Below are 12,405 nucleotides of genomic sequence, written 5' to 3'. Positions count from 1 at the left end.
TTTAAAAGGAAGAGATCCACCTCCCTTGTGGGAGGTGGACTCCTCCCTTATCTCGGCCGAACCTCTCCTCCTTGGAGGAGGGGCCAAGCCAGCCTTCCCTCTCCCTCCTCCTATATATACTTGAGGTTTTGGGATTTTTGAGACACAATTATCTCTCTCCCACGGCGCAGCCCTACCTCTCTCTTCTTCCTCCTCCGCAGCGTTTGGCGAAGCCCTGCCGGATAACCACATAGCTCCACCGCCACCACGCCGTCGTGTTGCCCGAGCTCTTCCTCAACTTCTCCTCTCTCCTTGCTGGATCAAGAAGGAGGAGACGTCACCGGGTTGTACTTGTGTTGAACGTGGAGGCACCGTCGTTCGGTGCATAGATTTGAATCGCAGCGAGTACGACTCCATCAACCGCGTTCTAGCAACTCTTCCACTTAGTGATCTTCAAAGGTATGGAGATGCTCTACTACTTCACTCTTTGTTGTTTTCTCCATAAATAGATCCTTGTATGGCGTAGGAAATTTTTTGAAATTACTACGATCCCTAACAAAGACGGGGTCGATCTACTCGAGGAGGCACGGGAGCTGGCCCTGAGCCGGACAGCCATCTACCAGCAGAAGCTGAGGCACTACCATACCAAGAAGATCATACCTCTCTCCTTTCGTGAGGGAGACCTGGTACTCAGAAGAATCCATCGAACAGCCGGCTAGCACAAGCTCTCGTCTCCATGGGAGGGACCCTTCATCATCAGCAGGGCGTTGCACACAATGCATACTATCTAATTGACACCCAGAAGCCGCAGAAGTGCAAGAGATACGACTCCGGCGAAGAAATGGAGCGTCCATGGAATGTGGCATTGCTCCACCTGTTCTACTGCTAGAACAAGAGAGAAAACGTGTACGTATGTATCCTTTACCCTTTTCGGGATTTCAATGAATGCAATGAGTGCTCCAAGCCATTACTTGGGGCATGCCTTTTTCAAGTTCACGAAAAGAGTTGTCATTACAAGAGTGAGATCTACGGTCTGACTCCTCGGGCTCGGGGGCTCGCTAGCAGGCCCGAGCTACTTAGTCGTAGTCGAATATATAATGCACGTCGAGCCGAAACCCTTACCACCCCGCACAAGCTACAGGTCGGTTCCCGGCTGTCCGGTTAACATGATCGTGGGAAGGAAGGTCGGCTGCACGAAAAATCCGACTACAAAAGGGGTCGCCGACTCGGGTTGGTTCGATCGCTTCCGATCTTCATTTCTAGCCGTCATGTGCTGACTCGCTCCAAGTCTAAGTATCTTGGCGGCTTCAAAAAAATACGAGGCTGACGCCTTCGAAGGCAGAAGCCCCGTCCCAGTCACAGACTGGCTCCCGGCTGTCGGGCTGGCGGGGTGGGTGGTGGAGGAGGCAAGCTGTTGGACAGACGGAAGCCAAAGGGAAACAAAAGACAGAAAAGCGAGCCGGCAAGCACAGCCTTCACACGCACAATGCAAATAGATAAACATATATTACATTCAAAAGCATGAAAAGGCTCACGGGCGGAGTTCATTACATTACACCCGTGGTGGGTGGAACTGCTGGACAAACAAAAGACGTGCAGAAAATTAAAAAAGCTTCAGTTGGTGGCGGCTCCACCTGTGGCTCCGGTGTCACCAGCGGCACCTCGGACGGAGGCACCGGTATCGCCAGCTCCGCCTGAGGTAAAGGCGGCGTCATCCACCCGAGCGCCTTCGGCACCGCCCCTCGCGACGGAGTCAACATAGGCCTCGTCGCTGGAGTCGCATCCTCAAATGTCGTCTCGTCGGAGCTGCCATCGGCGTCGTAGAGAGCTAGCTGGAATTGATCCTCCGAGATCACGTTGTCGCAGCCTCCCGCTCTAGGCTGAACTCGTTCCAAGCAGCGAAGGAAGCGAGGTCGCTGGCCCGCACCTGTAGCTCGTCCTCGACGGCTGCCAGCTTTGCTTCTGTGCTGACGTGTTGTGCTGCGAGCAGGCTCAAGTTCAGGTTTTTATACCATGACTTGGCCAAGCGGAGCGCCATGTATGCTCCAGCTCGTGTAGCCAACGCACGCCAGGCGTCAAGATGAGAGCTTCCGGCTTCAAGCCAGCGGGACAGCCGGCTCATTGACGCCGGCTCCATCGTATCAGGCCAAAGGGCCTTCACCATCGCTAGCCCGGCGTCCTGGAGTCGGGTCAGAGACTACGCCAGCTCCCGCATACGGGCCCTGGCGCCAATGGCTATCTCCTCCACGGTCCAGCCAGTGGTGGCGTCCACCTCAACACCGGCAGCACGTCGCTCGTCGCGGTTGGCCTCCACGTCTACGTCCGCCGCATCATGTGTCCCTGGGAAGAATTCTTAGGAGCATGGACGGGGGTGTGGCGTGAGAAAAAGAGAAAAGAGAAGATAACAACATTGAAAAAGAACAAGGCAAGGACGGCTTACGGTCGAGGAGAATGTCGGCCTCGCCCGCCTCCTCTAGAGCCTCGCGGTCCCGAATCACTCACTCTTGAGCCAGGAAGGTGATCTTGCCCCGAAGGGCCTGGGCCGCCTCGGTCTCCTTCATCAGTTGGGCGTTCAGATCCTTGGTGACGGTATCCTGCTGCACCTTCTCGTCAAGGCGCGGCTTCTCCACGCGCTCCAAGTCGGCGGCATGGGAGGCATCCTTCTATGTCAGGGCAACGTCACGAGCGATACGCAGCTGCTCCAGCTTCGTCTGGTGGGCTGCCTCGCGGTCCTTCTTCTCCGTCTGGAGAAGCTCCACCTCCTGACGGAGCCGACCGTCTTCACCACGCAAGGCATCGCACTCTGTGATGGCTTGGTCCAGCCAGCCTTGAAGTTCGTTGGTCCGACTCTCGGCCTCTTGGAGCCGAGCCAGCAACGCGTTATGAGCTTGCGCTTGGCTGTTGTGAAGATCCTACGGAAAAAAGAAGCAAAACAAGTCAAGAATAAGATTCGGCCCGACGGATTCCCAACCGGCCCGATTCTCGGGGGCTACACCCAGTGGATGTGCTTGCGCGCCCCCAGTGAAAAGAGAAATAAGAAGACAAGCCGCTGCGAGTAAGACTCGGCCCAGCTAACTCTCAGCCGGCCCGACTCTCGGGGGCTACACCCAGTGGGTGCGCTGGTGCACCTCCACTGAAGCAAAGAAAGAAGAAGAAGAAAAAACTCGACAAAAGGTGCGGGAATTAGAAACATACCGCGGTCCACACCTCGAGGAGGTTCATGTCTTCCCGGGCCACCAAGGACACCTGCGCCACCTTGTCACGGCTGCGGGAATACGCCGCCACCAGCGCTCGGACCCCACTCAGCGTGGTGCTAGGAGGCAAGGTCGCGTGGCTTTCCCTGGCCGCGTTCCAGGACTCTACGGGACGGCTCCGGAGGCGGAAGGGCTGCGGCCAGACGTTGTTATGGTATCGTCTCCTCGCGGCATGCTTCGGGTCGGCTCCCTCGAAGCATCGGCCCGGCGAGGCGCCTGCGGACCCTCGGTCCGCACGGTCTTATCCTTCACTACCAGGGCCGTCTCCGTGTTGGGTGGCGGGTTCTCTGCTCGAGGTGCATCCATTTGCACCTCCGGTGAGGTGTCTGTGTTGGAAATATGCCCTAGAGGCAATAATAAATTAGTTATTATTATATTTCTTAGTTCATGATAATCGTTTATTATCCATGCTATAATTGTATTGATTGGAAACACAATACTTGTGTGGATACATAGACAAAACACTGTCCCTAGTAAGCCTCTAGTTGACTAGCTCGTTGATCAAAGATGGCCAAGGTTTCCTGGCCATAGGCAAGTGTTGTCACTTGATAACGGGATCACATCATTAGGAGAATCATGTGATGGACTAGACCCAAACTAATAGACGTAGCATGTTGATCGTGTCATTTTGTTGCTACTGTTTTCTGCGTGTCAAGTATTTGTTCCTATGACCATGAGATCATATAACTCACGGACACCGGAGGAATGCTTTGTGTGTATCAAATGTCGCAACGTAACTGGGTGACTATAAAGATGCTCTACAGGTATCTCCGAAGGTGTTCGTTGAGTTAGTATGGATCGAGACTGGGATTTGTCACTCCGTGTGACGGAGAGGTATCTCGGGGCCCACTCGGTAATACAACATCACACTCAAGCCTTGCAAGCAATGTGACTTAGTGTAAGTTGCGGGATCTTGTATTACGGAACGAGTAAAGAGACTTGCCGGTAAACGAGATTGAAATAGGTATGCGGATACTGACGATCGAATCTCGGGCAAGTAACATACCGAAGGACAAAGGGAATAACATACGGGATTATATGAATCCTTGGCACTGAGGTTCAAACGATAAGATCTTCGTAGAATATGTAGGATCCAATATGGGCATCCAGGTCCCGCTATTGGATATTGACCGAGGAGTCTCTCGGGTCATGTCTACATAGTTCTCGAACCCGCAGGGTCTGCACACTTAAGGTTTGACGATATTTTATGCGTATTTGAGTTATATGGTTGGTTACCGAATGTTGTTCGGAGTCCATGATGGGATCACAGACGTCACGAGGGTTTCCGGAATGGTCCGGAGACGAAGATTGATATATAGGATGACCTCATTTGGTTACCGGAAAGTTTTCGGGCATTACCGGGAAAATTTCGGACTCATCGGTAGTGTACTGGGAGTGCCGGGAGGGGTGACGGGGACCATCGAGAGGGGTGTCATGCCCCAAGGGGTCTCATGGGCTATGGGAAGAGATAAACCAGCCCCTAGTGGGCTGGAATAAGTTCCCACTAAGGCGCATAAGGTTTGAGAAGGGAAAAACGCAAGGTGGAAAGAGTTTCCAAGTGGGAAGGTGGAATCCTACTCCAAGTAGGATTGGAGTAGGACTCCTCCACCTCAAATTTCGGCCAAACCTTGAGGGTTTGAGGCTGCCTCCTCCCTTCCCTCCCTCCTATATATACTGAGGTATTAGGGCTGATTTGAGACAACTTTGCCACGGCAGCCCGACCACATATCTCCACGGTTTTACCTCTAGATCGCGTTTCTGCGGAGCTCGGGCGGAGCCCTGCCGAGACAAGATCATCACCAACCTCCGGAGCGCCGTCACGCTGCCGGAGAACTCTACTACCTCTCCGTCTCTCTTGCTGGATCAAGAAGGCCGAGATCATCGTCGAGCTGTACGTGTGCTGAACGCGGAGGTGCCGTCCGTTCGGCACTAGATCGTGGGACTGATCGCGGGACGGTTCGCGGGGCGGATCGAGGGACGTGAGGATGTTCCACTACATCAACCGCGTTCACTAACGCTTCTGATGTACGATCTACAAGGGTACGTAGATCACTCATCCCCTCTCGTAGATGGACATCACCATGATAGGTCTTCGTGCGCGTAGGAAAATTTTTGTTTCCCATGTGACGTTCCCCAACAGTGGCATCATGAGCTAGGTTCATGCGTAGATGTCTTATCGAGTAGAACACAAAAGTTTTTGTGGGCGGTGATGTGCATTTTGCTGCCCTCCTTTGTCTTTTCTTGATTCCGCGGTATTGTTGGATTGAAGCGGCTTGGACCGACATTACTCGTACGCTTACGAGAGACTGGTTTCATCGCTACGAGTAACCCCGTTGCTCAAAGATGACTGGCAAGTGTCAGTTTCTCCAACTTTAGTAGAATCGGATTTGACCGAGGAGGTCCTTGGATGAGTTTAAATAGCAATTCATATATCTCCGTTGTGGTGTTTGCGTAAGTAAGATGTGATCCTACTAGATACTCATGGTCACCACGTAAAACATGCAACAACAAAATTAGAGGACGTCTAACTTGTTTTTGCAGGGTATGCTTGTGATGTGATATGGCCAACGATGTGATGTGATATATTGGATGTATGAGATGATCATGTTGTAATAGATAATATCGACTTGCACGTCGATGGTACGGCAACCGGCAGGAGCCATAGGGTTGCCTTTAAACTAACGTTTGTGCTTGAAGATGCGTTTACTATTTTGCTAGGATGTAGCTTTAGTAGTAATAGCATGAGTAGCACGACAACCCCGATGGCGACACGTTGATGGAGATCATGATGATGGAGATCATGGTGTGACGCTGGTGACAAGAAGATCGTGCCGGTGCTTTGGTGATGGAGATCAAGAAGTGCATGATGATGGCCATATCATGTCACTTATGAATTGCATGTGATGTTAATCCTTTTTGCACCTTATCTTGCTTAGAACGACGGTAGCATTATGAGGTGTTCTCTCACTAAAATTTCAAGACGAAATTGTGTTCTCCCCGACTGTGCACCGTTGCGACAGTTCTTCGTTTCGAGACACCACGTGATGATCGGGTGTGATAGACTCAACGTTCACATACAACGGGTGCAAAACAGTTGCGCACGCAGAACACTCGGGTTAAGCTTGACGAGCCTAGCATGTGCAGACATGGCCTCGGAACACATGAGACCGAAAGGTCGAGCATGAATCGTATAGTTGATATGATTAGCATAGAGATGCTTACCACTGAAACTATTCTCGACTCACGTGATGATCGGACTTGAGATAGTGGATTTGGATCATGTACCACTCAAATGACTAGAGAGATGTACTTTTTGAGTGGGAGTTCTTAAGTAATATGATTAATTGAACTAATTGTCATGAACATAGTCTAATGGTCTTTGCGAATTACGATGTAGCTTGCGCTATAGCTCTACTGTTTTTTATATGTTCCTAGAGAAAATTTAGTTGAAAGTTGGTAGTAGCAAACTTTGCAGACTGAGTCTGTAAAACCGAGGATTGTCCTCGTTGCTGCGCAGAAGGCTTATGTCCTTAATGCACCACTCGGAGTGCTGCACCTCGAGCGTCGTCTGTGGATGCTATGAACATCCGACATACACGTTTCTGATGACTACACGATAGTTCAGTGCAAAATACTTAATCGCTTAGAAGCAAGGCACCGAAGACGTTTTTGAAACGTCACGGAACATAAGTGATGTTCTAAAGAGATGAAATTGTGATTTCATGCTCGTGCCCTTGTTGAGAGGTACGAGACCTCCGACAAGATTCTTTGTCCACAAAGTAAAGGAGAAAAGCTCAATCGTTGAGCGTGTGCTCAGATTGTCTGAGTACGACAATCACTTGAATCAAGTGGGAGTTAATCTTCCAGATGAGATAGTGATGGTTCTCCAAAGTCACTGCCACCAAGCTATGAGAGCTTCGTGATGAACTATAACATATCAAGGATAGATACAATGATCCTTGAGCGATTCGCGATGTTTGACACTGCGAAAGTAGAAATCAAGAAGGAGCATCAAGAGTTGATGGTTTGTAAAACCACTAAGTTTCAAGAAAGGCAAGGGCTAGAAGGGATACTTCGTGAAACGGCAAAACAGTTGTTGCACTAATGAAGAGACCCAAGATTAAACCCAAACCCGAGACTAAGTGCTTCTGTAATGAGGGGAACAGTCACTGAGGCGGAGCAACTCTAGATACTTGGTAGATAAGAAAGCTGGCAAAAGTCGAAAGAAGTATATTTGATATACATGATGTTGATGTGTACTTTACTAGTACTCCTAGTAGCATGAGGGTATTGGATACCGGTTCGGTTGCTAAGTGATTGGTAACACGAAATGAAAGCTACGGCATAAACGGAGACTAGCTAAAGGCGAGGTGACGATACGTGTTGGAAGTGTTTCCAAGGTTGATATGATCAAAACGTCGCACGCTCCCTCTACCATCGGGATTGGTGTTAAACCTAAATAATTGTTATTTGGTGCTTGCGTTAAGCATGAACATGATTGGATCGTGTTTATTGCAATACGATTATTCATTTAAAGAGAATAATGGTTGCTCTATTTTCTTGAATAATCACCTTCAATGGTTTATTGAATCTCGATCGTAGTGTTACACATGTTCATGATATTGGTGCCAAAAGATACGAGGTAATGATGATAGTACAACTTACTTGTGGCACTGCCGCTTGAGTCATGTTGGTATAAATTGCATGAAGAGGCTCCATGCTGATGGATCTTTATACTCACTTGATTTTGAATCACTAGTGACATGCAAATCATACCACATGAGCAAGGCCTTGTTTTCATTGAGATGAAACAAGATAGTAACTTGTTGGAAGTGATACATTTTGATGTATGCAATCCAATGGGTGCTGAGGCACGCAGTGGATATCATTATGTTCTTACTTCAATGACGATTTGAGTAGATACAAGAGTATTTACTTAATGAATCACAAGTCTGAAATACTGAAAAGTTCAATTCTGTTTCAGAGTGAAGTTCGTCGTAACAACAGGATAAACTGTCTACGATATGATGATAGAAATGAATATCTGAGTTACGAGTTTTGGTACGCAGTTAAGACAATGTGGAAATTGTTTCGCAGTTCATGCCACCTGGAACATCATAGTGTGATGATGTGTCTGAACATCATAGCCACACACTATTTGGTATGGTGCATGCTATGATGTCTCTTATCGAGTTACCACTATCGTTTATGGGTTATACATTAGAGACAACCGCATTCACTTTAAATAGGGCACCGCGTATTTCCGTTGAGATGACACAGTATAGACTGAGGTTTAGAGAAATCTAAAGTGTCGTTTCTTGAAAGTTTGGGGTTTCGACACTTATGTGAAAAAGTTTCAGTCTGATAAGCTCGAACCCAATGCGGATAAATGCATCTTCATAGGATATCCAAAACAGTTGGGTACATCTCCTATCTCAGATCCGAAAGCAAAGTGCTTGTTTCTAGAAATGGATCCTTTCTCGAGGAAAGGTTTCTCTCGAAAGAATTGAGTGGGAGGGTAGTAGAACTTGATGAGGTTATTGAACCATCACTTCAACCAGTGTGTAGCAGGGCGCAGGAAGTTGTTCATGTGGCGCCTACACCAATTGAAGTGGAAGCTGATGATGATGATCATTGAGCTTTGAATCAAGTTACTACAAACCTCGTAGGCCGACAAGGTCGCGTACTGCTGCAGAGTAGTACGGTAACCATGTCTTGGAGGTCATGTTGTTGAGCAACAATGAACCTACGAGTTATGGAGAAAGCGATTGTGGGCCCAGATTCTGACAAATGGCTGGAAGCCATGAAATCCGAGAGAGGATCCATGTGTGAAAACAAAGTGTAGACTTTGGTAGAACTACTTGATGGTCATAGGACTATTGAGTAAAAATGGATCTTTAAAAGAAGACAGACGATGATGGTGATAAGTCACTATTAAGAAAAGCTCGACTTGTCGCAAAGATGTTTTCGATAAGATCAAACAGTTGACTATGATGAGACTTTCTCACTCGTAGCGATGCTAAAAGTCTGTTAGAATTATGTTAGTTGTTGATGCATTATTTATGAAATATTGCACGTAGGATGTCAAAACATTGTTTTCTCGACGGTTTCCTTGAGCAAACATTGTATATGATACAACCAGAAGGTTTTGTCGATCCTAAAGATACTAGCAAGTATGCAAGCTCCAGTGATCCTTCAATGGACTGGTGCAAGCATCTCGGAGTTGGAATATACACTTTGATGAGATGATCAAAGATTTTGGGTTTGTACAAGGTTTATGAGAAACTTGTATTTCCAAAGAAGTGAGTGGGAGCACTATAGAATTTCTGATAGGTATATGTGGTTGACATATTGTGGATCAGAAGTAATGTAGAACTTCTGTAAAGCATACAAGGTTGTTTGAAAGAAGTTTTCAAAGGAGTACCTGGATTACGCTACTTGAACGTTGAGCATCAAAGATCTATGGAGATAGATCGAAAGCGCTTAATAGAAGTTTCAACAAGATGCATGCCTTGACAAGTTTTTGAAAGAGTTCAAAATAGACCAGCAAAGAAGGAGTTCTTGGTTGCGTTGTGAGGTGTGAATTTGAGTAATACTCAAAACCCGACCATGGCAGAATAAAGAGAAAAGACGAAGGTCGTCTTCTATGCCTTAGCCGTAGAATCTAAAGTATGCCATGCTGTGTACCGCACCTGAAGTGTGCCTTGACTCAAAGTATGTTGAGAGGTACAGAGAGTGATCCATGATTGAATCACTAGCAGCGGTCGAAATTTATCCTTAGTAACTAATGGACTAAGGAATTTTTCTCGATTATGGAGGTGGTTAAAGAGTTTGTCGTAAAGGGTTACGTCAATGCAAGCTTTGACACTAATCCGGATAACTATGAGTAGTGAAACGGATTCGTACAGTAGAGTAGATATTTGGAGCATTTCCGAATAGCACGTAGTAGCAGCATCTATAAGATGACATAAAGATTTGTAAAGAACGCACGAATCTGAAAGTTTCAGAACCGTTGACTAAAACCTCTCTCACGAGCAAGACGTGATCAGACCCCATAACTATATGGGTGTTGGATTCGTTGGAATCACATGGTGATGTGAACTAGATTATTGACTCTAGTGCAAGTGGGAGACTGTTGGAAATATGCCCTAGAGGCAATAATAAATTAGTTATTATTATATTTCTTAGTTCATGATAATCGTTTATTATCCATGCTATAATTGTATTGATTGGAAACACAATACTTGTGTGGATACATAGACAAAACACTGTCCCTAGTAAGCCTCTAGTTGACTAGCTCGTTGATCAAAGATGGCCAAGGTTTCCTGGCCATAGGCAAGTGTTGTCACTTGATAACGGGATCACATCATTAGGAGAATCATGTGATGGACTAGACCCAAACTAATAGACGTAGCATGTTGATCGTGTCATTTTGTTGCTACTGTTTTCTGCGTGTCAAGTATTTGTTCCTATGACCATGAGATCATATAACTCACAGACACCGGAGGAATGCTTTATGTGTATCAAATGTCGCAACGTAACTGGGTGACTATAAAGATGCTCTACAGGTATCTCCGAAGGTGTTCGTTGAGTTAGTATGGATCGAGACTGGGATTTGTCACTCCGTGTGACGGAGAGGTATCTCGGGGCCCACTCGGTAATACAACATCACACTCAAGCCTTGCAAGCAATGTGACTTAGTGTAAGTTGCGGGATCTTGTATTACGGAACGAGTAAAGAGACTTGCCGGTAAACGAGATTGAAATAGGTATGCGGATACTGACGATCGAATCTCGGGCAAGTAACATACCGAAGGACAAAGGGAATAACATACGGGATTATATGAATCCTTGGCACTGAGGTTCAAACGATAAGATCTTCGTAGAATATGTAGGATCCAATATGGGCATCCAGGTCCCGCTATTGGATATTGACCGAGGAGTCTCTCGGGTCATGTCTACATAGTTCTCGAACCCGCAGGGTCTGCACACTTAAGGTTTGACGATGTTTTATGCGTATTTGAGTTATATGGTTGGTTACCGAATGTTGTTCGGAGTCCATGATGGGATCACAGATGTCACGAGGGTTTCCGGAATGGTCCGGAGACGAAGATTGATATATAGGATGACCTCATTTGGTTACCGGAAAGTTTTCGGGCATTACCGGAAAAATTTCGGACTCATCGGTAGTGTACTGGGAGTGCCGGGAGGGGTGACGGGGACCATCGAGAGGGGTGTCATGCCCCAAGGGGTCTCATGGGCTATGGGAAGAGATAAACCAGCCCCTAGTGGGCTGGAATAAGTTCCCACTAAGGCGCATAAGGTTTGAGAAGGGAAAAACGCAAGGTGGAAAGAGTTTCCAAGTGGGAAGGTGGAATCCTACTCCAAGTAGGATTGGAGTAGGACTCCTCCACCTCAAATTTCGGCCAAACCTTGAGGGTCTGAGGCTGCCTCCTCCCTTCCCTCCCTCCTATATATACTGAGGTATTAGGGCTGATTTGAGACAACTTTGCCACGGCAGCCCGACCACATATCTCCACGGTTTTACCTCTAGATCGCGTTTCTGCGGAGCTCGGGCGGAGCCCTGCCGAGACAAGATCATCACCTACCTCCGGAGCGCCGTCACGCTGCCGGAGAACTCTACTACCTCTCCGTCTCTCTTGCTGGATCAAGAAGGCCGAGATCATCGTCGAGCTGTACGTGTGCTGAACGCGGAGGTGCCGTCCGTTCGGCACTAGATCGTGGGACTGATCGCGGGACGGTTCGCGGGGCGGATCGAGGGACGTGAGGATGTTCCACTACATCAACCACGTTCACTAACGCTTCTGCTGTATGATCTACAAGGGTACGTAGATCACTCATCCCCTCTCGTAGATGGACATCACCATGATAGGTCTTCGTGCGCGTAGGAAAATTTTTGTTTCCCATGTGACGTTCCCCAACAGTCTGCTCCAGCGTCGGGTGCGTCGGGTGCGGCATCGAGATCCACCTGCGCGGAGGCAGGCTCTGGCCCGGTGGTCTTGGCGGTCTCGGCCGCCATTGCTGTGGCGCGTGCTGGCTCGCTGGTTTGGGCCTCCACACTCGCCCGCGAAGCGGGATCGTGCTTCGTTTTGGATCACCTCTCCTTGCTGGCAGGCTTCTAAGCAGTGCCGGTTGCGCGCTTGCCGGGCTGG

This window comes from Hordeum vulgare, chromosome 4H (assembly GCF_904849725.1).
Source record: "Hordeum vulgare subsp. vulgare chromosome 4H, MorexV3_pseudomolecules_assembly, whole genome shotgun sequence".
Classification (NCBI taxonomy): Eukaryota; Viridiplantae; Streptophyta; class Magnoliopsida; order Poales; family Poaceae; genus Hordeum; species Hordeum vulgare.
Note: the sequence above shows the minus strand (reverse complement) of the source record.